The following is a 25076-nucleotide window of genomic DNA, read 5'->3' as shown; positions in this document are numbered from 1 at the left end:
ACACGGGCCGGCGGAGACTCCCCTCGGTGCGGCTCTTTGATTGGATTTTATTCTTTTCTCTGTGTTTTCTTCCGTTCCCAGCTCGCCCGTCCCGCCGAGCGACTCCTTCAGTGACCCGCGGCGGCACCAAAGCCTCGGAGCGGCTCCAAAGGGCCCCGCCCGCCGCCGCTCCCCGAGGCCTCGCCGCTGCTGCCGGGGATCGGACACCGCAGGCGGCCCCGGCCCCTTCCTCTTCTTCCTCCTCCTCCTGCCGGGATTCAGCCCCCGCCGCCGCCCGGCTCCTTCTGCCGCTCCTGCCCGGCACGAAGCGGCGGTGCCGCTGACGGGGCCGGAGCGCGGCTGCCCCGCGACTGCCCCGCGCCTCAGGGCCGGGCTGGGGAGTGACCGCACGGCTGGGGAGGGACCCCCGCTGGCCAGGGCAGGGACTGAGCCCATGGGAGGGACCCCGCGCCGGAGCAGGGAAGGATTCCTGTCCCCGAGGGCGAAGCAGGGGCACGAACTGACCGCGACTCCCATCCCTTCTCCCTGCCCCGCTGGGCACAGCAGGGAGGAGCCGCGGATAAAGGCAAGTCCGGCAAGGAGAAGGAGGTCGGGGGAAGGTTCTGTACCAGGGTTTATTTTACTCCTCACTCTCCTGTTCTGATCCGCTCCGTCCCAAATCCAGTTCATCTCCCCACGGCGGGGCTCTTGTGGCCGCCATGGCGATCCCTGAGTGAGCTCTCCCTGCCCTTAGCCCGAGCCACGAGGACTCGGATCTCTTCCAATTCCGTGCAATTCACGGGCATTTGGGGCAGCTGGAGCGAAGCAGCTGGAAAGCACAGCGGGCTCGAGAGGGACTCAAGCAGGGCAGGAGCCGGGGCTGCCCCGAGAGAGCTCTCCCAGCACAAAACTTCCCGGGCTCTTTCTAGGGGAATTTCCTTGAATGTTTCCATTCATCGCTACAAAGCAGAGCTTTCACCTTGAAATGAGCGAATCGAACGCGTGCGCTGGGAGTGCTGCAAACTCAAGGTGTTCCTTGATCCTTTAATCTTGCAAATATTCAGCCCCTCAGCAGCGATGTCTCTGCCAGCCCACCGGTTTCTTGCTCAGACCCGGCTCGGAGCTTGGAGGAGAAATCCGAAGTCCCAACACAATAACCTCTGCCGTCATTTTATTTTTTTCATAGGTACGATGTGTTATGTTATTATATATACTGTTTTACTTTTATTTTTTTCTCTTATTCTTTTTTTTTCTTCTATTTTATTGTGGTTTTTCTCTATTCCCTTCCCCCCTACCCCCGCCGTTGTTCTCCCCCCGGAGGTTTGTGGTGAGGGGATTTCCCACCTGTTCTTCCCCGGAAACCAACGAAATCAACCGAAATAATGATGAATTTTTGAACTCTTTCCGCTGCTGTTTCCAGAAGTTCCCGGGAGGAGCCGTGGGCGGGGAGGGGGTTGCCGGTGCCGGGGGCAGTCAGCGGTCGCCGGGCAGATCCCGGCGGCGAAGGTCCAGAGGCGGAGAAGCCAAAGTGTCCGAGGGAGCGCGGGAGGAGGGGACGGGGGAATTCCCCTGGATCCCCTCCTGGCATCCCCCGGGACCCTCCTCGGCCGCGCCCTGCGGGACCCCCGGGCCGGGCTGGGCTGAACTCCCGGGCCCTGCGGCCAAACTCTGCCGGGAACCCGCTGGGTTCGGCCCGAAGCGGGGCAAGCACCGGGACCCGCGGATCCATTTTGTCCTGCGGCTGCGGGGCCCCAGCCCCGGCGGAGCAGGACTGGGCGCTGGGACCCCGATCCCTGATTCCCAATCTGCTTCTCTCTCGCCTCTCCTGTCCCTTTCCTTTGGGTGATCGTAAATCCCGGAGCGGCTGCAGAGCGCCGTGCCCAGTTCGGGTTTCCCAGGAAAGGGAGGCCTGGGGCTGAGGTTCCCCGGAATGGCCGGGAATGGGGGTCCGGGGGTCCCCGGGGCCAAGGACACAGGGGATCCAGGGGCTGGGAGAGGAGGATACCCGGGAAAGGGGGTGCAGGGTGGTGTTGGTGCAGGATGAGGGGTGCAGGGGGGTCCCAGTGCCCAGGAATGGGGATTCAAGCGGGTCCCAGGGAGGCTTCCCAAAGCCCCTCGCAGGGAGGAGCAGGAGCTGGGTCAGGAGCGCTGTGGGAGAGAAAAGGGGGTGACCCTGGCATGGGGGGGACATGGGGGAGTCCCACGTGCTCCGAGGGGGGCGACACGACCCCCGGGGACGCCCCCTCACCTTCTCCCGCAGGTGGAGGCCGAGCCCCAGCCCAGGAGGACGAAGCCCAACACGAAGCCCCCGACCCCCGTCAGCATCTTGGGGGGCGTCCGGCGGCAGCTCCGGGGGCGGGAGTGGCAGGATCCGGGAAACAGCGGCGGCAAGGGACCGGGACGGAGTGGGACAGGCTGGGATGGACTGGGACACATTGGGACCCAGCGGGATACACCAGGACCAGGATTGGAACCCACTGGCACCAGAACTGGGGTAACAGGGGTTACACTGGGAGCAACTGGGACCACACTGAGGGCTAGCGGGAGCAGCTGGGAGTGGCTGGGAGCAGCCGGGACAAACCGGGCGAACATGGAACAGACAGGGGACGCGGAACAGCCAAGGGACACGGGATGTCCAAGGACCGTGGAAGGTCCAAGGAACGCTGAGCGTCGCTGCCGCGGCTGGAAAAGCTTGAGTGGAGCTTTTATCCCGTGACGTTCCCGTGGAGCTGTGGCAGCTCCGCGCCCCCGGCGCGGGGGTTGGGGCAGGGGAGCCGCTGGCAGCACCTTCGGGGCACAGCCGAGGGCTGGGGGGCTCCTCCCTACAGTTCCTTTTCTCTCCCCACCTAAAATCGTTCCCTCCCACTCCAATCCCCTCCATTCACATTTTCTCCCCAGAATTAAAGTTTTCTCACTCCAATTAAACTCTTCTCCCCAGTTAAGCCCTGAGGCTCCTCCGTGCCCCCGGCTCCTCCTGGGCAGGACGTGGCCGAGACCTTCTGGAAAGAGCAGCGGAAAGAATTCAAGAAGTCATCGTTATTTCGATTGATTTCGTTGGTTTCCGGGAGAAAATCGGTGGAACAGAACCTCACCACAAACCTCCAAGAGGAGAACAACGGAGGGGGGAGAGCGGGGGGGGGTGGGGGGTGGGGGGGCTGGGAAGGGAATTTGAGAAAACACCACAATAAAATAGGAAGAAAAAAAAACGAAAATAAGAATAAGAGCAAAAATAAAGTAAAATAGAATATAAAACAAGATAGCATAACGTACCTATGAAAAAAATAAAATAACGGAAGGGATTGTTGTGTTGGGACTTTGGATTTCTTCTCCAAGCTCTGAGCGAGGTCTGAGCAAGAAACCGGAGGGCTGACAGAGACATCGCTGCTGAGGGGCTGAATATTTGCAAGATTAAAGGATCAAGGAACACCTTGAGTTTGCAGCACTCCCAGCGCACGCCTTCGATTCGCTCATTTCAAGGTGAAAGCTCAGCTCCACTTGTGACTCTGCTTTGTAGCGATGAATGGAAACATTCAAGGAAATTCCCCTAGAAAGAGCCCGGGAAGGTTCGTGCTGGGAGAGCTCCCTCGGGGCAGCCCCGGCTCCTGCCCTGCTTGAGTCCCTCTCGAGCCCGCTGTGCTTTCCAGCTGCTTCGCTCCAGCTGCCCCAAATGCCCGTGAATTGCACGGAACTGGAAGAGATCCGAGTCCTCGTGGCTCGGGCTAAGGGCAGGGAGAGCTCACTCAGGGATCGCCATGGCGGCCACAAGAGCCCCGCCGTGGGGAGATGAACTGGATTTGGGACGGAGCGGATCAGAACAGGAGAGTGAGGAGTAAAATAAACCCTGGTACAGAACCTTCCCCCGACCTCTTTCTCCTTGCCGGTCTTGCCTTTATCCGCGGCTCCTCCCTGCTGTGCCCAGCGGGGCAGGGAGAAGGGATGGGAGTCGCGGTCAGTTCGTGCCGCTGCTTCGCCCTCGGGGACAGGAATCCTTCCCTGCTCCGGCGCGGGGTCCCTCCCATGGGCTCAGTCCCTGCCCTGGCCAGCGGGGGTCCCTCCCATGGGCTCAGTCCCTGCCCTGGCCAGCGGGGGGTCCCTCCCCAGCCGTGCGGTCACTCCCCGGCCCGGCCCTGAGGCGCGGGGCAGTCGCGGGGCAGCCGCGCTCCGGCCCCGTCAGCGGCACCGCCGCTTCGTGCCGGGCAGGAGCGGCAGAAGGAGCCGGGCGGCGGCGGGGGCTGAATCCCGGCAGGAGGAGGAGGAAGAAGAGGAAGGGGCCGGGGCCGCCTGCGGTGTCCGATCCCCGGCAGCAGCGGCGAGGCCTCGGGCAGCGGCGGCGGGCAGGGCCCTTTGGAGCCGCTCCGAGGCCTTGGTGCCACCGCGGGTCCCAGTCACTTCCACTTGCCCCAGTTGCCCCTAGCTTGGTCCCAGTTCCCCCCAGCACATTCCCAGTTGCATCCAGTCGCCACCCAAATGGTCCCAGGCACTCCCAGTATATCCCAGTTACTCTGAACATTCTCGTAGTCATTCCCAGGCAATCCCAGTTACTTCAGCATGGTTCACTTGCCCCCAATATTATCCCAGTCACTCCCAGTACATCCCAGTTGTCACCAGCATGCACCCTGTCATTCCCAGTTGTTCCCAGCTCCTCCTAGTGTGTGCACAGGTGGCTCCCAGCATGGGCCTGGCAGCTCCCAGTAAACCCCAGTCAGGGTCCATTCACATCCACCATTATTCCAGCGTGATTGTAGCCACTCCCACTATGACCCCAGTCACTCCCAGTCACTCCCAGTATGATGCCAGTGGCCCCCAGTGTGATCCGAGTTGCTCCGTGTCAATGCCAGCATGACCCCAGGAGCCTCCAGTACAATCCCTGTGACTCCCTGTCTCTCCCAGTATATCCCAGTCACTCCCACCTCCTCCCAGTTACTTTCAGCATGATTCCAGTTGCTCACAGCCACTCCCAGTCAATGCCAGTATGATTCCAGTCACCCTCAGTGTGATCCCAGTCTCACCCACCATGGATCCAGCTGCTCCCACTGTGCTCCCAGTATGAACCCAGTTGCCTCCAGAGTAGTTCCAGTTGTTCCCAGTTCCTCCCAGTATGATCCCATTTGCCCCTAGGATAGTCCCAGTCCCTCTCAGCATGGTCCCAGTCACACCCAGTTGCCCCCAGTGTATATCCACTGCATCAGGCCAGCTGTTCCCATTGTGGTTCCAGTCACTCCAGTATGGTTACAGACACTCCCAGTAGATCCCAGTTGCCCTCAGCATGCTCCTAGTCATTCCCAGTCACTTCCAGTGTCCCCAGTAAGGTTCTAGTTACCTCAGAATGATCCCAGTCTTTCCCAGTTTCTCCCACTTACCTCCAGGGCAATCCCAGTTTCTGTCAGTGTCCCAAAGTGTGGTCCCAGCTGCTCCCAGTATGATCCCAGTGGCCCCAGTTGTGGTCTCAGTCCCCTCAGCATGGTTCCAGTACTTTCCAGCGTATCCCAGTTGCTCCTAATGTGTCCCCATTTTCCTCCCAACATGGGCCCAGTAGCTCCCAGTAACTCCCAGTCAGGTTCCATTCACACCCACTGTAATCCCAGTGGCTCCCAGGATGATCCAATAGGACCCGGAGTCACTCCCAGTATGGTTCCAGTCACTTCCAGGAAGATCCCAGTCACTCCCAGTATAACGCCAGTTTCTTCAAACGTGATCCCAGTTGCTCCTTCTCAACGCCAGTATGATCCCAGTAGCCTCCAGTATAATTCCAGTCATTTCGCGCCACTTCCTGTATCATCCCAGTTGCTCCCAGTCACCCCCATTATGGCCCCAGTCACTCCCAGATACTCCCAGTATTATTCCAGTCATGCCCAGAGTGACTCCCTGTCACTCCCAGTCTAGGCCCAGTTGCTCCCAGTCACTTCCAGTATGGTTCCAGTCACAACCAGCACCTTTCCAGTCACTCCCAGTCTGATTCCAGTAGGATCCCAGGCACTCTCAGACACTGCCAGTACTATTGCAGTCATTCCCAGTATGATCCCAGTCAGTTCCAGCAGCATCCCAGTATGACCCCAGCATGGGCACAGCTGCTCCCATTATCATCCAGCGTGGTTCCAGTTGCTCCCATTTACCCCCACTGTGGTTTCAATCTCTCCCAGTGCATCCCAGTTGCTCCCAGCATGTTCCCAGTCACTCCCATTTCTCCTGAGCTGCTTCCAGTGGGATCCCAGTGTCTCACAGCCACTCCCAGTCGCCCTCCCTGCAGTCCCAGTTGCCCCAAATATGATCCAGTAGAATCCCAGTGCAGTTGTCCCTAGTATAGTCCCAGTCCCACCCCATATGATCCCAGTTCTGCCCAGCGTGGTCCCAGTCATGCCCAGTTGCCCCCAGTACAGTGCTCCCAGTTACTCCCAGCATGGCCCCATTTCTCCTCAGCATGGTCCTGATTGTTTCCAGTGTGGTTCCAGTCGTTCCCAGTATGGTTGACAGACACTCCCAGTATATCCCAGCTGCCCTCAGCATGCTCCTAGTCATTCCCAGTCACTCCCAGTAGCCCCAGTAAGGTTCCAGCTATCCCAGTACAAACCAGTCAGTGCCAGTGGTGCCACTGCTGGCATCCCCCAGCCCTCTCTCCAGGCTCCCGAGAGGAGCCCCAAGGGCTGCAAGTCCCCACGCAGGGTCCCCAGCAAGGCCCAGTTTGGATCTGCAGCCCCCAATGTTCCCAGTTTCCCTCTCCTTTTCCCCGGGCTGGGTTCCCCCGCCCCCAGCGGGTGGGAGCAGCCGAGAGCCCCGCGCTGCCCATCCCGACCTGTCCCGGCTCCATCCCCGCTGCTCCAACCCCGCGGGCTGCGAGGGGCTCGGGAACGGGGCAGGAGGAGGACGAGGAGGAGGGAGGAGGGGGAGGTGGGATTGGGATGGGGCGGCAGGAGGAAGAGGAGCAGGAGGAGGGAGGAAGAGGCGGAGCGGCAGCGGGAAGCTGGAAGAGAGGAGGAGAGGCGGAATCACGCGGCTCCAGCGCTCGCTGAACTCGCAGCCTCCCGGGACCATCGCCCCCCATCCCGCAGGTGCCGCTCGGGGGGACATCGGGGGTCCCCGGGAGGTGTTTTTGGGGGTGCCGGTGGCGGTGGCGGCAGAGCCCCGGCGGGGGCGGGGGGATGTGGGTCCCCCCGCGGTGGGGGTTGGGCTTCCCGGGCCGGGCCCTCCGAGCTCTGCCGGGGCCCCGTGGGGAGCGCGCGGGGCCGGCGGGGGCGGGGGGACACCGGTTTTGGGGAGCCCCGGGAGCCCGGGCTTCCGTAAGCGGGACCCCAGAGAGAGGAGAGCCCCAGGAGCCCAAAGCGGGGAGCCCGAGAGGGGGGAGCCCTGGGATTGGCGGGACCCCGGCGGGGGGGTCTGGGGGCTGCAGGGGCGGCATGGCCGGGAAAGGGGCTCCGAGGTCCCGGGGCCCGGAGGTGGCTGCTCCCAGTAGGAGCCCAGTCAGTCCCAGTATGATCGTGGTCACTTCCCCTCCCTCCCTGCATGATCCCTGTTGCTCCGAGTATGAGCCCAGTCGCTCCCCATCACTCTGTTATGATACCATTTTCCCCCAGCACGCTCGCAGTTGCTCCCAGTTCCTCCTCCAGCTTTTGTCCAGTGTGTTCCCAGTTCTCCCAGTTGCCCCTAGCATAGTCCCAGTCAGTCCCAGTATGAAGGCAGTCTTTCTCAGCAAGGCCCCAGTCACTTCCACTTGCCCCCAAGTTGCCTCAAGCTTGGTCCCAGTTGCCCCCAGCACATTCCCAGTTGCTCCCAGTGTGGTTGCAGTCCCCACCCAAATGGTCTCAGGCACTCCCAGTATATCCCAGTTATTCTGAACATTCTTGTAGTCATTCCCAGGCACTCCCAGTTACCTCAGCATGGTTCAGTTGCCCCCAGTATCATCCCAGTCACTCCCAGTACATCCCAGTTGTCACCAGCATGCACCCTGGTGGCGTTTCTGTTGTCTGGTGTCATGTCACGAGCTTCCCCAAAGCGCCTCCAAGAAAGCCTCTCAGTGCAGCCGGCACATTGCACACAGCCACGGATCGCCAGCGAAACAGTCTGGGGATGAAGGAGCAAGAAGAGTTTTCGCAGAAGGGTTTGCAGGAGGGCTTTAATGCATCCGCACTCGTGCAAGGTCTCAGAGAAGTCCCGGGGCAGAGCAATGGGGGGCCCAGGGTAAAGGAACTCATTGGGAAACTCTGAGGGGGTATCAGGTAACCAGGGCTGTGGCGGCCAAGGGAGCCAAGGAGGGGAGCAGAACTGGGGTGCCTGAAGAGAACAGAACAAAGCATTCTGGGGAAGTTTTTCAGTCCCCATGAGCTGGAAAGGGACCGAGGACTTATCCCACCGTAGGACTCCTTTGGTTCCTTGTCCAGCAGGCCCACCGGCCTCCACACACCCTGCCATTCCCAGTTGCTCCCAGTTCCTCCCAGCGTGTGCACAGGTGGCTCCCAGCATGGGCCTGGCAGCTCCCAGTAACCCCCAGCCAGGGTCCAATCACACCCACCATTATCCCAGTGTCATTGTAGCCACTCCCAGTATGATGCCAGTCACTCCCAGTCACTCCCAGTATGATGCCAGTGGCCCCCAGTGTGATCCCAGTCACTCCTTGTCAATGCCAGTGTGACCCCAAGAGCCTCCAGTATGATCCCTGTGACTCCCTGTCTCTCCCAGTATATCCCGGTCACTCCCAGCATGCTCCCAGTCACTCCCACCTCCTCCCAGGTGCTTTCAGCATGATTCCAGTTGCTCACAGCCACTCCCAGTCAATGCCAGTATGATTCCAGTCACCCTCAGTGTGATCCCAGTCTCACCCACCATGGATCCAGCTGCTCCCACTGTGCTCCCAGTATGAACCCAGTTGCCTCCAGAGTAGTTCCAGTTGTTCCCAGTTCCTCCCCGTATGAATCCATTTGCCCCTAGGATAGTCCCAGTCCGCTCAGGATGGTCCAGGTCATGCCCAGTTGCCCCCAGTGTATATCCACTGCATGGGCCCAGCTGTTTTCATTGTGGTTCCAGTCACTCCAGTATGAATACAGACACTCCCAGTATATCCCAGTTGCCCTCAGCATGCTCCTAGTCATTCCCAGTCACTTCCAGTGTCCCCAGTAAGGTTCTAGTTACCTCAGAATGATCCCAGTCTTTCCCAGTTTCTCCCACTTACCTCCAGGGCAATCCCAGTTTCTGTCAGTGTCCCAAAGTGTGGTCCCAGCTGCTCCCAGTATGATCCCAGTGGCCCCAGTTGTGGTCTCAGTCCCCTCAGCATGGTTCCAGTACTTTCCAGTGTATCCCAGCTGCTCCTAATGTGTCCCCATTTTCCTCCCAACATGGGCCCAGTAGCTACCAGTATGATCCCAGTCAGGTTCCATTCACACTCACTGTAATCCCAGTGGCTCCCAGGATGATCCAATAGGATCCGGAGTCACTCCCAGTATGGTTTCAGTCATTTCCAGGATGATCCCAGTCACTCCAAGTATGATCCCAGTCACTCCCAGATACTCCCAGTATTACTCCAGTCACGCCCCGAGTGACTCCCTGTCACTCCCAGGCTGGGCCCAGTTTCTCCCAGTCTCTTCCAGTATGGTTCCAGTCACGGCCAGCACCTTTCCAGTCTGATTCCAGTAGGATCCCAGGCACTCTCAGATACTGCCAGTACTATTTCAGTCACTCCCAGTATGATCCCAGTCAGTTCCAGCAGGATCCCAGTATGACCCCAGCATGGGCACAGCTGCTCCCATTATCATCCAGTGTGGTTCCAGTTGCTCCCATTTACCCCCACTGTGGTTTCAATCTCTCCCAGTGCATCCCAGTTGCTCCCAGCATGTTCCCAGTCACTCCCATTTGTCCTGAGCTGCTTCCAGTGTGATCCCGGTGTCTCACAGCCACTCTCAGTCACCCTCCGTGCAGTCCCAGTTTCTCCAAGTAGGATCCAGTATGATACCAGTCTCCCTCCGCATGGGCCCAGCGGCTCCCACTGTGATCCCAGTTGGATGCCTGTTGCCCCCACCATGGTTCCAGTTGCTCTCTGTTCCTTCCAGTGTGATCCCAGTTGACTGTGATTCAGTATAGTCCCAGTCACACCCCATATGACCCAAGTCTTTCCCAGCATGGTCCCAGTGATGCCCAGTTGCCCTCAGTGTAGCCCCATTTCTCCTCAGCATGGTCCTGATTGTTCCCATTGTGGTTCCAGTCGTTCCCAGTATGGTTGACAGATGCTCCCAGTATATCCCAGCTGCCCTCAGCATGCTCCTAGCCATTCCCAGTCACTCCCAGTGGCCCCAGTAAGGTTCCAGTTATCCCAGTACAAACCAGTCAGTGCCAGTGGTGCCACTGCTGGCACCCCCCAGCCCTCTCTGCGTTCCCCCTCCCGGTTCTCCAGGCTCCCGAGAGGAGCCCCAAGGGCTGCAAGTCCCCACGCAGGGTCCCCAGCAAGGCCCAGTTTGGATCTACAACCCCCAGTGTTCCCAGTTTCCCTCTCCTTTTCCCCGGGCCGAGTTCCCCCGCCCCCAGCGGGTGGGAGCAGCCGAGAGCCCCACGCTGCCCATCCCAACCTGTCCCGGCTCCATCCCCGCTGCTCCCGCAGGCTGCGAGGGGCTCGGGAACGGGGCAGGAGGATGAGGAGGAGGAGGGATGGGAGAGGACCCTCAACAGCCTGGAGAGGGGCAGGGGGGACTCCTTGGAGCCCATCACCCCCAGCATTCCTAAGTGGGGAGACGGAAGAGGGGGGAGCTTTTTGGATTCCTGGGAGTCCCAGCAGCCTGGGGAGGGCGGGGACCAAGTAGAGAGGGGGACCCCCAATACAAGCGTGACCCCCAGCAGCTGGGACAGGGGGGAACCCCGAACACCAAAGGGGAGGGACCAGAGACAGGGAACTCCTGGGAGGCATTTTCTGAGCAGGTTTTTATGGACACACGATGCCTGGTGGCTTCTAGAGATGGACTTGGGCAGAGGGACCTTCAAACTCAACGTGCTCATCCCTTGTTTCCCCCAGACGAAGATTTCCCATTCCCAAACCTTGGCCAGATATAGGAGGAGGCTGCGAGGAAGAGGAAGATGCCCCAGGACACCCAGGCAGGTGAGGAGGAAGTCACTGCCCCTTTCCCCTCTCTGCTGCTCCATCTCCCAGCCCAGCATCGCCCCCGGCTGCAGGACAACCCCACTGCCGACGCCGTCCTACCGGGGACAGACATGGGGGATCTCCTTGCCCTTCCCTGTGGCACAGAGGCAAATCCCATCCTCTCCTTGTCCTTCCTCCCCTAGACAAGGAGCTGAGGATGGAGCCCAGGGAGGACAAATCCCTGCAGCAGAACCTGGTGAAAGAGGCCGTTTTGAGCGGCTCCATGGTGCAGGAATCCAACGGAGAGGAAAAAGCGCGGAGTCCCCGCAGGAGGAGGGGCTGCAAACGCAGCTCTGAGGAGGACAGACCAACCCTGTGCCGGGAAGGTGGCCAGAGATCGAGCCAGAGCTCAGACCTGGTGGTCCATGAGTGGCTTCACACTGGGGAGAAGCCCTACATGTGTGGGGAATGTGGGAAGAGCTTCAGCCAGAGCTCCCACCTGATTGCCCACCAGATGATCCACACTGGGGAACGGCCCTATGAGTGTAGGGAATGTGGGCAGAGCTTCAGCCAGAGCTCCAACCTGCTCCGCCACCAGAGGATTCATGCTGGGGAACGGCCCTATGAGTGTGGGGAGTGTGGGAAGAGCTTCACAGACAGCTCCAATCTGCTCCGCCACCAGATAATCCACATGGGGGAACGACCCTATGAGTGTGGGGAATGTGGGAAGAGCTTCAGAGACAGCTCCAACCTGATCCAGCACCAGAGGATCCACACGGGGGAGAGGCCCTACGAGTGTTCCGAGTGTGGGAAGAGGTTTCAGACCAGCTCCACTCTCCTCCAGCACCAGCGGATTCACACAGAGGAGAGGCCCTTCCGCTGCCCCGACTGCAGGAAGGCTTCAGGTACAACTCCCACCTCGTCAGGCACCGGCGCATCCACACCGGGGAGAGGCCCTACGAGTGTCCCCAGTGTGGGAAGAGCTTCTCCAGGAGCTCTCACTTGACCCAACACCAATGGAGGCACCGGTAAGGGAAGCCCTGCGAGTGCCCCAAGTGCAGGAAGAGCTTCATCCTCTACTCCAACTTCATCCCTCAGTGGGGGACCCACGTTTGGCAGAGCCCTGGTGACCCACATTTCCCGTGATCCAGTTTGGGAAGAGCCCTGGCTGGTGCTCTCCACATCCTCCTGGATCCCTGTAGGCACCTGGGTGAACGCAGGGGCTGGAACATCCATTGGGACTCTAATTGAAATCGGAAATTCATTGGGAAGAGCTGATTTGTTGACTTTATGGCCCAAAAATTCTCACCTGCTCTGTCCAGTTGTTTCTTCTGTTGGCATCCAGAAATCCTGGATGATCTTGGAGGTCATTTTCAACCTAAATAGTTTCCTCCTTCATCCTGTCAAAACAACCAAAATTGGGGTAGAAATAAAGGAATTCAACAAAGGTATCTAAAGCAGCACCATTTTACTGGGATTTGGGGGTGAATTTGGGGTTGGTTCGGGGGAATATTCGGGAGGATTTGGGTGTTGTGAGGCTATGGGCTGGGCAGACGGGGCCACGATCTTGTAGTTGTGCTGGCAGAACGTGTCCACCTGAGCCCGTCTGTTCTCCAGGGATTGTGGGTGTCTGTCCCAGTCCCTGGCCTGCGTCTCCCCGTTTGGGGTGTGCCCCCCAAAGTGCCCAAATCGCTGCTGAAGTGACTGAGCTGCTCCTGGCTGGGGATGTTCCTGTCCACCAAGCTCTCCTGGTCAGTGCCATGGGGGGCTGGGAGGGGATTGAGGGGCTCGTGGAGGGATTGGGAGGGGTTTCTGTCACTCTTGATGGGCATTTGTGGTGCTTGGAGGGGGCTTTTGGGGTGGTCGTTGTCACGATAGAGGGGAAACCCAGACGCTCAATATGAGTGATCAGCAGGAATCCGATTTATTGATTGTACCAGAAGTCCTTATATACTAACAATAATAAGCTTTATGCATATTCGTAACGGCGCATTCTAAGTGGTTCACATCGACTAAGCTGATCCTAAACCCCTCCTTAGACCCCCTTTCGTGGTCAGCATTTCTGCCTTTTTCCCTGGCCTTCTAACCACAGATCTCTATTGTTATGCTGCCAAAATCTAACCTTGCTGGCTCTGCAAATAAACCCATAGTTCAGCTATAAGACTCAATGGTGGTTCAGTTACTGAGCAAGATACATGTAATATTCTGTAACTTCAGTTGTTACACAGGATGTGTGGTGCATTGTCTTATGAGACCTTGCTCAGCTAGCTGCAAGGGCCTATGTGCCCGTTCTCACGTAGCCAGCTTCTCAGATCAGTAAGCTGCAAAGAATCTGTATATCCTGAATCGATATGTCCCTTTTCACGTAACCAATCTCTCACAATTCCCCCGTTTATATTAGTTTGAGCAAGCAAAACTCCCTGAGTTAGTTGATCTACACGTTTGGCTAAACAAGAAAATATAATGCGTGCTCCAAGCAATAGCAAAAGTATGATGCCGACCCATCTAAGACCTTCTTTTGTGAGACTTACGGCCCAAACTCCAAGTCCTCCAAAGGTCCCTTGAAACCGTCTATCGAAAGGACTGTCCTGAACAGTGAGCTTTTTGGTATGTTCAGTGAGCCATTGAAGCTGAGAATGTATGGATTTACTGTGATCTGATAAGTTAAAGCAGCACATTCCTTCCATGTCTTTGCATCCATGTCCATGTGCTAACAGTAGGAAATCAATGGCTGCACGATTTTGCAGTAATGCGTGGCGTAAGCTATCCACGTCTGCAACAAGCTCACCTATCAGGTGTGAGGTGACATTTGCTTGCTTGCCTGTCCAACATGCCAACCTTCTAAGCTGAGTGAGGGCACGTGCTGATGCAGCTCCTGGGACCAAAAGAGAAGCAAAAAAGACAGCAGGAGTTTTCCATAACTGCACATCGTCTCTGCAATTAGGATCTAATGGAAGAGCGCTTCATCGTGATCGCTTGTGTGTAATATTTAACAGTTGTTGAATGCTAGGAACAAACATTGTTAGTTTCCCAAAATAGCACGGTCCTCCCACTGGTTTAGAAGGCACTCCTGGCCATGCCCTGTCCCCACAAATGAGGAAAGTTCCTGAGGGCAAAGCCCTAGGTTCTTGTGGAGGATTATCAACTGGCCATACTGAGCCATTGCAGTACACTGTGATGTTAAAGTACCATGAGGTGGTAGGGCTCAGCCATGTGCTATCTTTGTTTGGCCTTTGGGGGCTGACATTGCTGTCAAAGTGACTGCCTTTAAACATAAGACAATAGGGACTAGGCTGAGAGCCTAAGAGATCTAGCTCTTGTGGCTCAAACATAGACGTATTAAGGCCTAAGGCAATTGCTCGTGCTTGGGCAGCTAGAGGGTTTTTCTTTATTGTCAGGTCATTGCAGATGTTAAAAGTAGAGAGGTGAGTATCGAGATAGTTATCGGTGAGGGTAGAATAGCTTGCATTACAAAAGGTTGAGAGTGCAATTTCCGGCTCTGAGTAGCTGAGGGTGTATTTTTTAAGGCTACTAGTTTCTGCTAACGGAACCCCAATAAGGCAAGTGTGGAAAGGGTCAGAAGGCATTGCTAAGGATAAGCAAAAAGAATCTTGGCCTGTTTGGTTAGCCCAGGTAATCCACATGTTTTTTCAGTGGTCTATAGCACTAACGTGGTGTGGATCGGTAGTGTGCACGGTTATCAGCAATGTTGCAAGCACTAAAGCGATGGCACATGCGTTCCCACTCATGGGTACGCACCATCCATTGGCGTGGTGTCTTAATGCCATCTCTGCAAACTCTATGCACTTTTGCGGATTTAAGCTGTAAGCGAATGCAAGCAACGTTATGATTAATTCGATAGCGAAACTCAGCAATAGCTCGTTGTTCTACTGACTCATAAAGAGTAAGACCCTGAAAATTGGTAAACCAGTTTCCCGTTCTAAAGCTCTCTGTAACGTGTCACGTCGCCAAGTTCCCTCACAATTAATACACCATGCTCCCCCTAACAGAAGTGTCTGATGAACCCACCACTCTTTGTTACAACTCCCACATTGGAGAAGAAACCATGCAAAATGCCCTGGCTTCCCGCAAACACCACAGGTTCGACAATTAAGTTTCCCTGGATAATACTGTTCAAGGGCGTCCACTAGCTGTTCTGCTTCCTCCCAGGATTCAAAGTGCCTAAATCGGGTAGGCACGATGTTTGCAAGAGGTGCGATCACCAGATCAGCTACTAGATGTCGCCGAAGCAGACTCAGCTCCGGAAGGTGGTATTGTGGAGGCTCCAGGCTTGAGCGGTGTTGCTTTGACCCAGCAGCTGGGTATCGACTGCGGACCTGTAGGAGTAAGCACACAAACATAGCCACGACCAAAATATGACACTTCTGCAGGGCCTTTCCATTCCTCAGTAGCCATGTCCTTAAAGTGAACATAGCTTCTAGTTCCCCTTTGAGCTGGTGGAGCCCCTTCTTTATTGCAGGGGGCTCCTTTTCATCACCAAAGATACAAAGATGGTTTAATACAAACAAAGCTTTTGCTACTCTTTCTTTTGGGTCTATAATATCTTTAAACTTCTCTAAATATCTCTTTACAGTCCCATTAGCTCTCTCTACAATAGCTTGCCCAGTAGGTGAGTGTGGGATTCCCGTGGTGGGACTGATGTTCCATGTTTGCAGGAACGTTTGAATGGTCTTGCTAACATAAGCAGGGCCGTTGTCCATCTTAATGGCTTTCAGGACTCCCATCCCTGCAAAGCAACTACTTAAATGTCTGCGCACATCTCTAGCCTTTTTGCCTGGCTGTGGTGTAGCCCAAACGAAATGACTATAGGTATCAATAGAGACGCGGAGATATTTCAGGTGGCCTAATGCTGGAACATGCGTAACATCCATCTGCCAAAGTTCATTGGCTTTAAGTCCTCTGGGATTAACTCCACAGCCTATTCCAATTCCACTATTATGGAAACTGCACACCGGACAGGCCTTAACAATTTCTTGCGCTTCAGCTATGGAAATGCCGTAGCTTCGTGCAAGTCCTTTAGCATTCTGATGGAAGGTGGCTTGAGCCTCTCTTGCCTGTTGGTGAACCGGTAGTGGGGGCTGGACGATTCCTGCCACTAGCTGATCAGCCTGGTCATTTCCTTCCCCTAGGCTGTCTGTGCTCATGTGGCTTCTAATATGTAGCACTGCATATGCTTCAGTTCGTTTAACAATTGCTATTTGCATGCTGACAAGGAGTGCTACCAGTCTCTGATTTTTGATGTCACGCAGTGCTGCATCCTCAATGCGATTCGCAACCCCTACTACATATAAAGAATCTGAAACAATATTGAGGCGAATGTCCTTCCATCACACCAAGGCCCAAGCAACAGCATAAAGTTCTAATGTTTGTAATGAATCCTCTGGTGTTGCTTTTAGAATCCGGTGCCTCCAAGTGTTATCATCTTTCCACGTGACCGCTGCTTTCCGTGACTTTCTTCCAGCATCAGTGAACACAGTAAGCGCATTATCCAGCGGTTCTTGAGCTCTTTTTGGTTTAGAAATCCACCCATAGTTAGTCATCCAGGCTAACACAGGTGTTGGTAGTGGCTTTGCTACCAAATTAGGTCCTTCACTCAAGAGGGCTCGCTGCAGCTCCGGTGAGTTAAGCAGGAACCATTCTAGATCCGTGGGCGATACAGGTATCCAGATCGTCCCTGGATCTGTTCCATCCACCTGCAAAATTCTGATGCACGCCTTTTGAATTAAGTCTGCTAAAGTTGCCACTTTCTCTTGAATTGTCCTTCTAGGCTGCAATGGTGGTGCAATCCATTCTAGGACCCTAATATCCTTGGGTGGCTCCCCCGTTTCTGTTAATTTGCATTGGGTGATTGCAGCGAGCAGATACTGTGGGCCACAAATGATTGTAATGTCCAAAGGTAATGCAGGATCACGTCTTGAAGTGAGGCCTGTAGTGATCTGCTCTGCAATAGTCTGTAGCACAGCCTTCTGTTCAGGTGTCAGTGTAACTGACTGTGCAGGGTTGGTGCCTTTCAAAAGTGGACGAAGCTCATTTAGCAGTTCATTAGGAATGCCAAGTACAGGGCGAAGCCACTGCAGATCTCCCGTAAGTTTCTGCACATCATGTAGGTTACGAATGTCTGTATGAATGGTAAGCTTTTGAGGTTGGATAGTGTTGTCAGTGATTTTCCAACCTAGATAAATCCACGGAGCTGAAGTTTGAATTTTCTCAGGAGCTATGTGCAGGCCCCGATCATTCAAAGTCCTGTGCAGTATATCCTTTTGCTGCGTGGTGAACGGATTTTCTTGCGCTAACAAGATATCATCCATGTAATGATAAATGATGGTATCTGGAAACATTTTCCAAATGGGCTGCAGTGCTGAATCAACATAAAGTTGACAAAGGGTAGGTGAGTTGCGCATACCCTGAGGAAGCACTGTCCATTCAAAGCGTTGAGCAGGTGCTCCTCTGTTAATGGCTGGCAGAGTAAAAGCAAATCTCGGCTTGTAATCTTCATGCAGGGAAATGGTGAAAAAACAGTCCTTGAGGTCGACTATTAGCAGCGACTACCCTGCTGGTAGCATTGAAGGATTTGGTAGGCCTGGTTGAAGGGCCCCCATATCATGCATTTGTCGATTAACAGCTCGTAAATCATGCAACAGTCTATATTTCCCTGATTTCTTTTGAATGACAAAAATTGAAGTATTCCAGGGACTTGTAGAAAGTCGTAAATGTCCTTGATTAAATTGCTCTTGAACCAGAATATGTGCTTGTTCAAGACTTTCCCGCTTTAGGGACCATTGCTCAACCCAGATCGGCTGTTCTGTCTTCCACCGAATAGGGATGGGGAAAGTCCAAGCAATGGCCACTCCTAAAAATTTTGGTCTGTGGTAAGAACCATGCCCATTTGAGTGAGTATGTCTCGTCCCACCAGAGCAGCAACACCAAGTGGCAATGGGATGACAGACACACTGCAATTTACCACTTGATCAGCTATAGTCCATTGCAATGGAGGGGACTTGCGAGCGAGGGTAAGTCCTCCCACTCCAGTGACTGTAGCGTCAGATTCAAAGGTGGGCCAATGCTGAGGCCAGTGGCGACTGCTGATGATGGATACATCAGCGCCAGTGTCCAAGAGTGCTGTCAGGGTAACAGTCTCTTCTCGGTATATTACTGTCACCATGCGACGTGGCCAACTTTTCAAGCTCACAGTGAGCATGGCTGCCAGCCCTGTGGATCCGAAGGCTCCCTCACCCCTGGGGTCGGAGTGTATGGGTGATAGTCCTTCAGTGAGAACCGACAAAAGGCACCAATTGGGCTAGTCGAGTGCCCTTTTCTATGAACATTGGTGGAAAAAGAGTCTGTACCATGATTTGAATTTCTCCAGTATAATCCGCATCAATTAGTCCTGTAAGTATTTGTAATCCTTCCATAGTAGCTGATGAGCGTCCAATTAAAAGTGCTCCGACAGCTTTCCCATTTATAACTATAGGTCCTTTAATCCCGGTGGGGACACACTGCGGTCAATTGTCTATAAGAGTACAGTTTATTGACATTGCCAGGTCCAATCCGAGGCTCCCCCGGGTTGCAGGTTGGAGATGAAAGTGCTGCTCAGAGTCGGTAGAGGCACGCAGTTGTTGACTTCCTGGGTCGCTGGGTATGCTGCTGCTTTTGGTGTCATTGCGGGGCGGGGCTTCCCGCTCGGCTTTCCGTTTCCCGACCTCCGGCAGGCAGCACTGGCATGGGTGTCCGATCGGCAATGCTGACACCAGACGTTACCGGTGTTGCAATCCCGTCTCATGTGACCAGAGACTCCACAGCGAAAACATCGCAGTCGGGTGGTCTGTCGTCGAGACCCACTCCGGTGATTTTGCAAAGGTGCAAGGGCAGCTAAAACCTGACTCTGATTTGCCTCAATCTGCCTCTGAGCTACCTCAGCCTGCTGTTTCATCTCTATTCCCAGTTCCTTTCCAAGTTCCTTTATTGCATTAACAATCATAGCTTGGGGACCTACAGGGACCTGTGACATTCTCTCTAGTGCCTCCTCAATAGTCCAAGTAGCAGGCAGAGTAACTAACACACTACGTGCAGTGGGGTTACAATTCTGGATAGCACATTGTTTAATCAGAATACCATGCATATAGTCTGGAAGCCCAGTTGCTAAAACAGCATTTGCTACGCAATCTATAAAGGTACCAAATGGCTCATCTCTTCCCTGTTTGATACTCATATATGATGGCAATCCTCCTGAGTCCTTAATCTGATCTATTGCTCGTCGTGCTAAATTCATACTTTCCCGAACCTTATCAGGACCTATGAGAGCCTGTGCTTCTGTCCGGGTGTAATTTCCCAGACCCATTAATTCCTCTAAAGTTACCCCATGTAAAGGATCTCCTGCTCCCCTCTGCATTGCTACCGACTGCTGGCATAAAGTCTGCCAGTAAGCTCCAAACAGCATACGCTGGTGCTGTGTTAGTATTAGCTTAGTGATATTTTTAACATCATTCAGTAGCAAGAGCATAGAGCCCCACAAAAAATCAAGCATTTGACGAGTTGGTTCCCCTTTTAACCCAGATTCATTAACAGTGGCTCACAGTTGGGTAAGCACTTTCCAATCTAAAGGTCTGATATTAACAGTAATCTGTCCTTGAGCATAGGAGGTGAAAATTCTACTGGAAAAGCCTGTACAAACTCTCTGGCAGAATCTATGTCTCCCTCAGCAGCAGTATTTTTAGCAACCTCTCTCCAAAATTCCTCTCGTTCCTGCGCTATCTCTTGAATTCCTGAGTCTGTGTTTGCACTAAGCGAACTATTAGCTTGCTCAGAAGGGAGAGAAAGTGCTGCCAACTGGCTCTCAGGTGGCGGCGGTTGAGGGGGGCTGTGGGGGATTGCTCAAACGGTGGAGCTGTAGGCAATAACTCATGCTCTAATGATGCAGAGGGGGCACTAACAGCTTGGGGGGATGCGGGAGGCGAAAACACAGAATCTGAGACTACTTTTCCTGTCTGTATAGTAAAAGTATTCATAGTAGGGGGTAACAGGCAGCTATCACCCATGTCCTTCTCCCGAGTAAGCGGCGTTCCTAAGCGCTGCGCAGCGGCTGCTGCAGCCTTCTGCTCTGCCTCATACTGTGCCAAAGCATTACTCACTGCCCGCCACGGTTTCGTCATCTTTTTAGCCACCTTATCATCCTGCGTAGCTGCATCAAATATCTTATCCCCAAACACTTTCTATTGCTCCCTCTCAAAAACTTCATTCGGATCAATAAAACAACCCTTGGCAACCCCATAATCTAAAAGTCCAGGGAGATCCTTTTTACAATCTATCCCTGGTGTGCTCCGCTTTTCTAAAAAGCATTTGAGCAAATCATACACCGCTTGTCTATTAGCCATACCTAAACGTCAGCGCGCTGTTGCAGCCTTTGCAAGACCCGGCGGTGCGTGGCCAGCAGGACTCCTCTGTAGGTTGTCCTGAGCTCGGTGGTGTGGACTATTCACCACCTCTGCAGCCTCCCGAGCTGCTTACGGGACCGACGCAGACTCTCCATCGTGCCGTGGCCACAGGTTGTCCACCTCTACGGTCCCTATTCCCTGCAGGCTGATGGACGTAGGCTATCCGCCTCTACGGTCCCTTTTTCCATCCTCTGTTCGGGCGCCAGAATGTCGCGATAGAGGGGAAACTCAGACGCTCAATATGAGCGATCAGCAGGAATCCGATTTATTGATTGCACCAGAACTCCTTATATACTAACAATAATAGGCTTTATGCATATTCGTAACGGCGCATTCTAAGTGGTTCACGTCGACTAAGCTGATCCTAAACCCCTCCTTAGACCCCCTTTCGTGGTCAGCAGTTCTGCCTTTTTCTCTGGCCTTCTAACCACAGATGTCCATTGTTTTGCTGCCAAAACCTAACCTTGCCAGCTCTGCAAATAAACCCATAGTTCAGCAGTAAGACTCAATGGTGGTTCAGTTACTGAGCAAGATACATGTAATATTCTGTAACTTCAGTTGTTACACAGGATGTGTGGTGCATTGTCTTATGAGACCTTGCTCAGCTAGCTGCAAGGGTCTATGTGCCCGTTCTCACGTAGCCAGCTTCTCAGATCAGTAAGCTGCAAAGAATCTGTATATCCCGAATCTATATGTCCCTTTTCACGTAACCAATCTCTCACAACCTAGAGAGGTTTGTTATGTCTAACCAGCATGAGCGAACAGCAGCTAACAGGCCACAAGAAACTTCAGTTACACACTAGGCAGTGCAGGGTTTGAAAAATATAAAAGTTAAAACCTAAGGCATCACTGGCAGATTCTGGGATCTCGAGAGCAATCACATCCAGGAGCCAGCACTGGACCTGCACCCTGGTGGGAGCAGCGTGGTACGGATGGGAAACAGGCAGCTGAGTGTGCAGTGGGAACCTCAACCCAGGTCATAGAAGCCCAGGCTTTGCCTTTGAACGCATCAGCACAAAAAGCAGAATGAATGATCATTCCTAGAAATCACTGAAGGAAAAACGGTGAACATATGGACTGATTTGAACTATGGGTTTGGAATAATACATGCCCAGGGAGCCATATGGAAGGAAAGGGCACAGAGGTCTCCACTGAGTACAAAAAGAAATCAGTCACTGTCATGTGTTAGCAAAAGCATAGTCTCGGAAGTGATGTTCTTGCAAAGGGGTGCTTACAGCTTCCTCTGTGACCTGATAGAGCCTATCAGCTGGCCAGTTTGAATATGGACAATTCTTTAAGTCACTTAAAATTGTGACCGCCTCTGTGATACACACTTAAGAATAGACAAACTCCGGGCAGAGCTCTCTCCTGTTTCTGGCGCTGGCACAGGTGGCTGTGGGCCCTGTGCGGGGCCGGCAGGCCCGGCCCAGGCCCTGCTCAGGCCAGGCCAGGCCGGGCCACAACCATCCTGGAGCCGAAGGGCCCTGTTCCACCCACGGAACCCCCCCCACAACCCTGCTATGTGCAGATGGAGCGGCCCAGCTCCCCCTCTGCAGTGCGGCCAAGATTCAGCTAAAGCTGCCCAGCTGTCCAGCAAAAGATCATGTGACCAACAGCGATAAGTGAAATTCCAGCTGAAAGGCCGAGCTGAGATTAACCCTTTTTTGTGCTATGAAGAGCTGAAAACCTGAGGGAAGAGAAAGAGGAGATGCTTAAAGCTGAAAATCTGTTGGAAAGCTATGATATATCAGAGTACCCATTGTAATTTCACAAAGGCATGGGGGGTGGAGCCTTCAACTCGTACTTGTGAGTAAAAGCATCTGCACTGAGATAGGCAGATGCTGAAGCACCTGTAATTTCATGAGAAGTTTGAACAGGGAGAGATGGAAGCGATGAGGACTTTTGCTCCAAATGGAAAAGGAGAAAACCTCAGTTCCTAGAGATGCTCCCAGAGATAGTCCTAGAGATGAAGATGAGGAGGACTCTTTGCTCCTAGGGAAGGAGAAGGGCCTCTGTACTTAGAGATTAAATGCTCCCAGAGATGGGTGAAGAGAACTTTTGTTTCTGAATGGCTCAACCTTAAAATTGTACCCCAAAAAACTTCAAGAGTGGACCCTCGAAAGCAGTTGCGGGAAAAGCTGCAATTTGGGGGGACTCACATGCGAGCAGAGAACCAACCTGGGTGGCTGTCTCGTTGTGATGTTTTCATAGCATAGACAAGAGAGACTTCTCTTTCTAAGTGGACTGAAAAAGGTTATTATGGAAGTGGTAAACAGACTGAACATCTCAAGGGTTGTCTTTTTACACTGTCAGTGGGAGAAGGGAGAAAGGTGGGGCGGGAGGAGAAGTGTTCTGAAGGAGCGGTATGATTTTTTTTTCTTCTTTTAGGTCTGTTAATAAAGTTCTTTATATTCTTTCAAGTTTGCTGCCTGCTTTGCATTTCTCCTAATTCTTCTCTCACAGAAGGCAAACAGTAATGAGTATTTTGGACCAAACCACTACAGTCACCTGCTTCAGAGTGTGCCAAAGCCAAAACAAGTGGCCCTGATGTCCTTGTAAAGCCCATCGGTTTGGAGACTCCCCAGTTAATACAGGGAATCCATTGGCTGACAAAACAGCTCAAGAGGTTGCAAAAAAACCTCTCCTTGCACTAATGCCTAGCAAAAACTTGAATGTTCTGCAACAAAACCCAAATTCTAGTGATCAGGACAGGCAGTCAGCAGCAGCTATGGAAAATCCTAGCAGGTGATTGGTAACCCCGTGTGGGCAGGTAATTGTAGCTCCACAATTAATGTATAATGGAACTAAAACATCAGGAAACACATTAGGAAATGGAGAATATGGTGGCCAGTTTACAAAGGCATCTAGTAAGCACAAAAATGGCAAAAAATAATAGATCAGTTGTTGAGAAAGATGTGATTGGTTTTGAAGGAAGAAGGCTGCCTCCAGGGCTCCTTAAATGGGAATAATCACCAGGTGATTTTGGCAAACTGATTTTGCAGAAGTGCCCAGGCAGAAGGGAGACTGGCCCATTTTGGCATTGGTGGATACTTTTTCTGGTTGTCCAGAAGCTTTCCCATGTGGCACCAACAAGACAAGGGAAGGCTCAGAAGTTTTGCTGAAATGAATATTTAATAGCAGTGAGACTAACTCTTGTAAGCCTTAAAAGGTGCATGGTTCTCAACAGATCATTGGGGCTGGACTCGCCTGTACATCCTTTCCAACCAGGAGATCCGGTGTGCATCAGAACCTGGAATTTTGGAACAATCCAGCCAAAGTGGAAGGGACCACATCAAGTCCTCCTGGTAACCTACCCTGCACTCAAGGTAGAAGGAATCAAACTTGGGGCTCATCACATGTGGGTAAAACCAGCGAGCACACATTAAACACAGCAGAAACAAGACTGACACCGTGGAGTTTGGGATTTTTACATAAATCCTGTTGGTTTAGGTATCAAATATGATTTTCTAAGGGGATACTATTTATTGGATCTAGATGAAGATGATCAATAATTGTGTATCTATAATAATAATAGAAACAATGTTCCTAACTTCTGGGAAGGGAAATGTGGTTTTCAAAGTCACTGCAAGATTTTGGCAGATTACAGAATGTAACCCTTATAACAGCTTGTTTGCCAACACCAACCTCTGCAGAAAATCCAGTTCCGTGGGGAGCTTCAGTCAGCAATTTGACAAAAATCTGGGAACGCGTGTGGGAAGGAAATAGCACCCAGGGCAACTGGACAGGGATGGAAGAATATTCCTTACCATGGACACATCCGAACAATACTGCTGAGAATTGTAACATTTCCAAACTGGATCTGGAAATTACCTCAGGAAATATTTCTCAGCTGACAGATTGCTTTGATATCCCCTGGGGCTGTCAAATTCCAGCAGTATGGAATGGGCCTCAGACAGGCCACTGGGAATACTTCCAGCCAGTTCAGGGGTGTCTGGGCTGGGAAGGGAGCCCAGGCCTCTCACAGGACCCCTTACAGGTGGGTATCAAATATCCCGATTTAATAGGGTAAAGGCCAAAGGATCCCAGGACAAAGGAAAAGTGGGATTGCCCTTGGACAGACACTTGAGCTGTTTGGAATCCTGAGGTGGCTCCTGGCTGTGGCCCAGGCTCTAAGGCTGGGCTGTGTTTGTTGAAATGATTCTGCCTTTCTCAGTGACACCTGGGCTCACCCAACAAGCAACGAGAGTTGGAGAGACACGGACTGTCAGCAGGACATGCTCAGATCCTTAGGAGGCACAGGATGGGTGGGAAGTGATGGAATTTGGAGCACACGTTTGCACCTGGGAGAATCAGGGGCTTCACAGCCCTCCAAGGGGGGGAAATTTGCCAGATGAAAAATCATTGGCACCTGGTGGGTTCATACAATGCTTATTCTCCAAAAGCCACTGACCATGGAACCGCACAATGCTGATTCTGTAGGCAGCAATCAGCCCAGGTGTGCCAACTTTCACCAGTTCACCGAGCAGTCAGGGCTGGCTTTGGGGTCACTGACCACCAGGGACCCCCAAAGAGACCCCCAGGGCAGAAGAACGGATGTGCAAAGGGGTAGGGGAAATATGCAATGAATTTGG

At 53.5% G+C, this 25076-nt stretch overlaps 1 protein-coding gene and 1 long non-coding RNA gene across 3 annotated transcripts in view; one reads left to right on the top strand and one right to left on the bottom strand.

The window, feature by feature from the left end:
• The window catches only part of LOC116439026 (zinc finger protein OZF-like), a 365981-nt gene that overhangs the window by 73951 nt on the left and 266954 nt on the right, over window positions 1-25076 (bottom strand). The window lies entirely within an intron of this gene.
• Window positions 6889-11351, top strand: LOC116439045. 2 transcript variants are annotated; one of them, XR_004238013.1, is made up of 3 exons: window positions 6889-7025; window positions 10967-11050; window positions 11236-11350. It is a non-coding gene; the product is annotated as an uncharacterized LOC116439045 (long non-coding RNA). The 2 variants fall into 2 exon arrangements; XR_004238014.1 differs by lacking the exon at window positions 6889-7025 and adding an exon at window positions 8084-8110 and having other exon boundaries at window positions 11236-11351.

The sequence above is a fragment of the Corvus moneduloides genome, unplaced genomic scaffold (genome assembly GCF_009650955.1).
Source record: "Corvus moneduloides isolate bCorMon1 unplaced genomic scaffold, bCorMon1.pri scaffold_89_arrow_ctg1, whole genome shotgun sequence".
In the NCBI taxonomy this organism is placed as follows: domain Eukaryota; kingdom Metazoa; phylum Chordata; class Aves; order Passeriformes; family Corvidae; genus Corvus; species Corvus moneduloides.
Note: the sequence above shows the minus strand (reverse complement) of the source record. Positions and strands in the feature narration are given on the sequence as shown.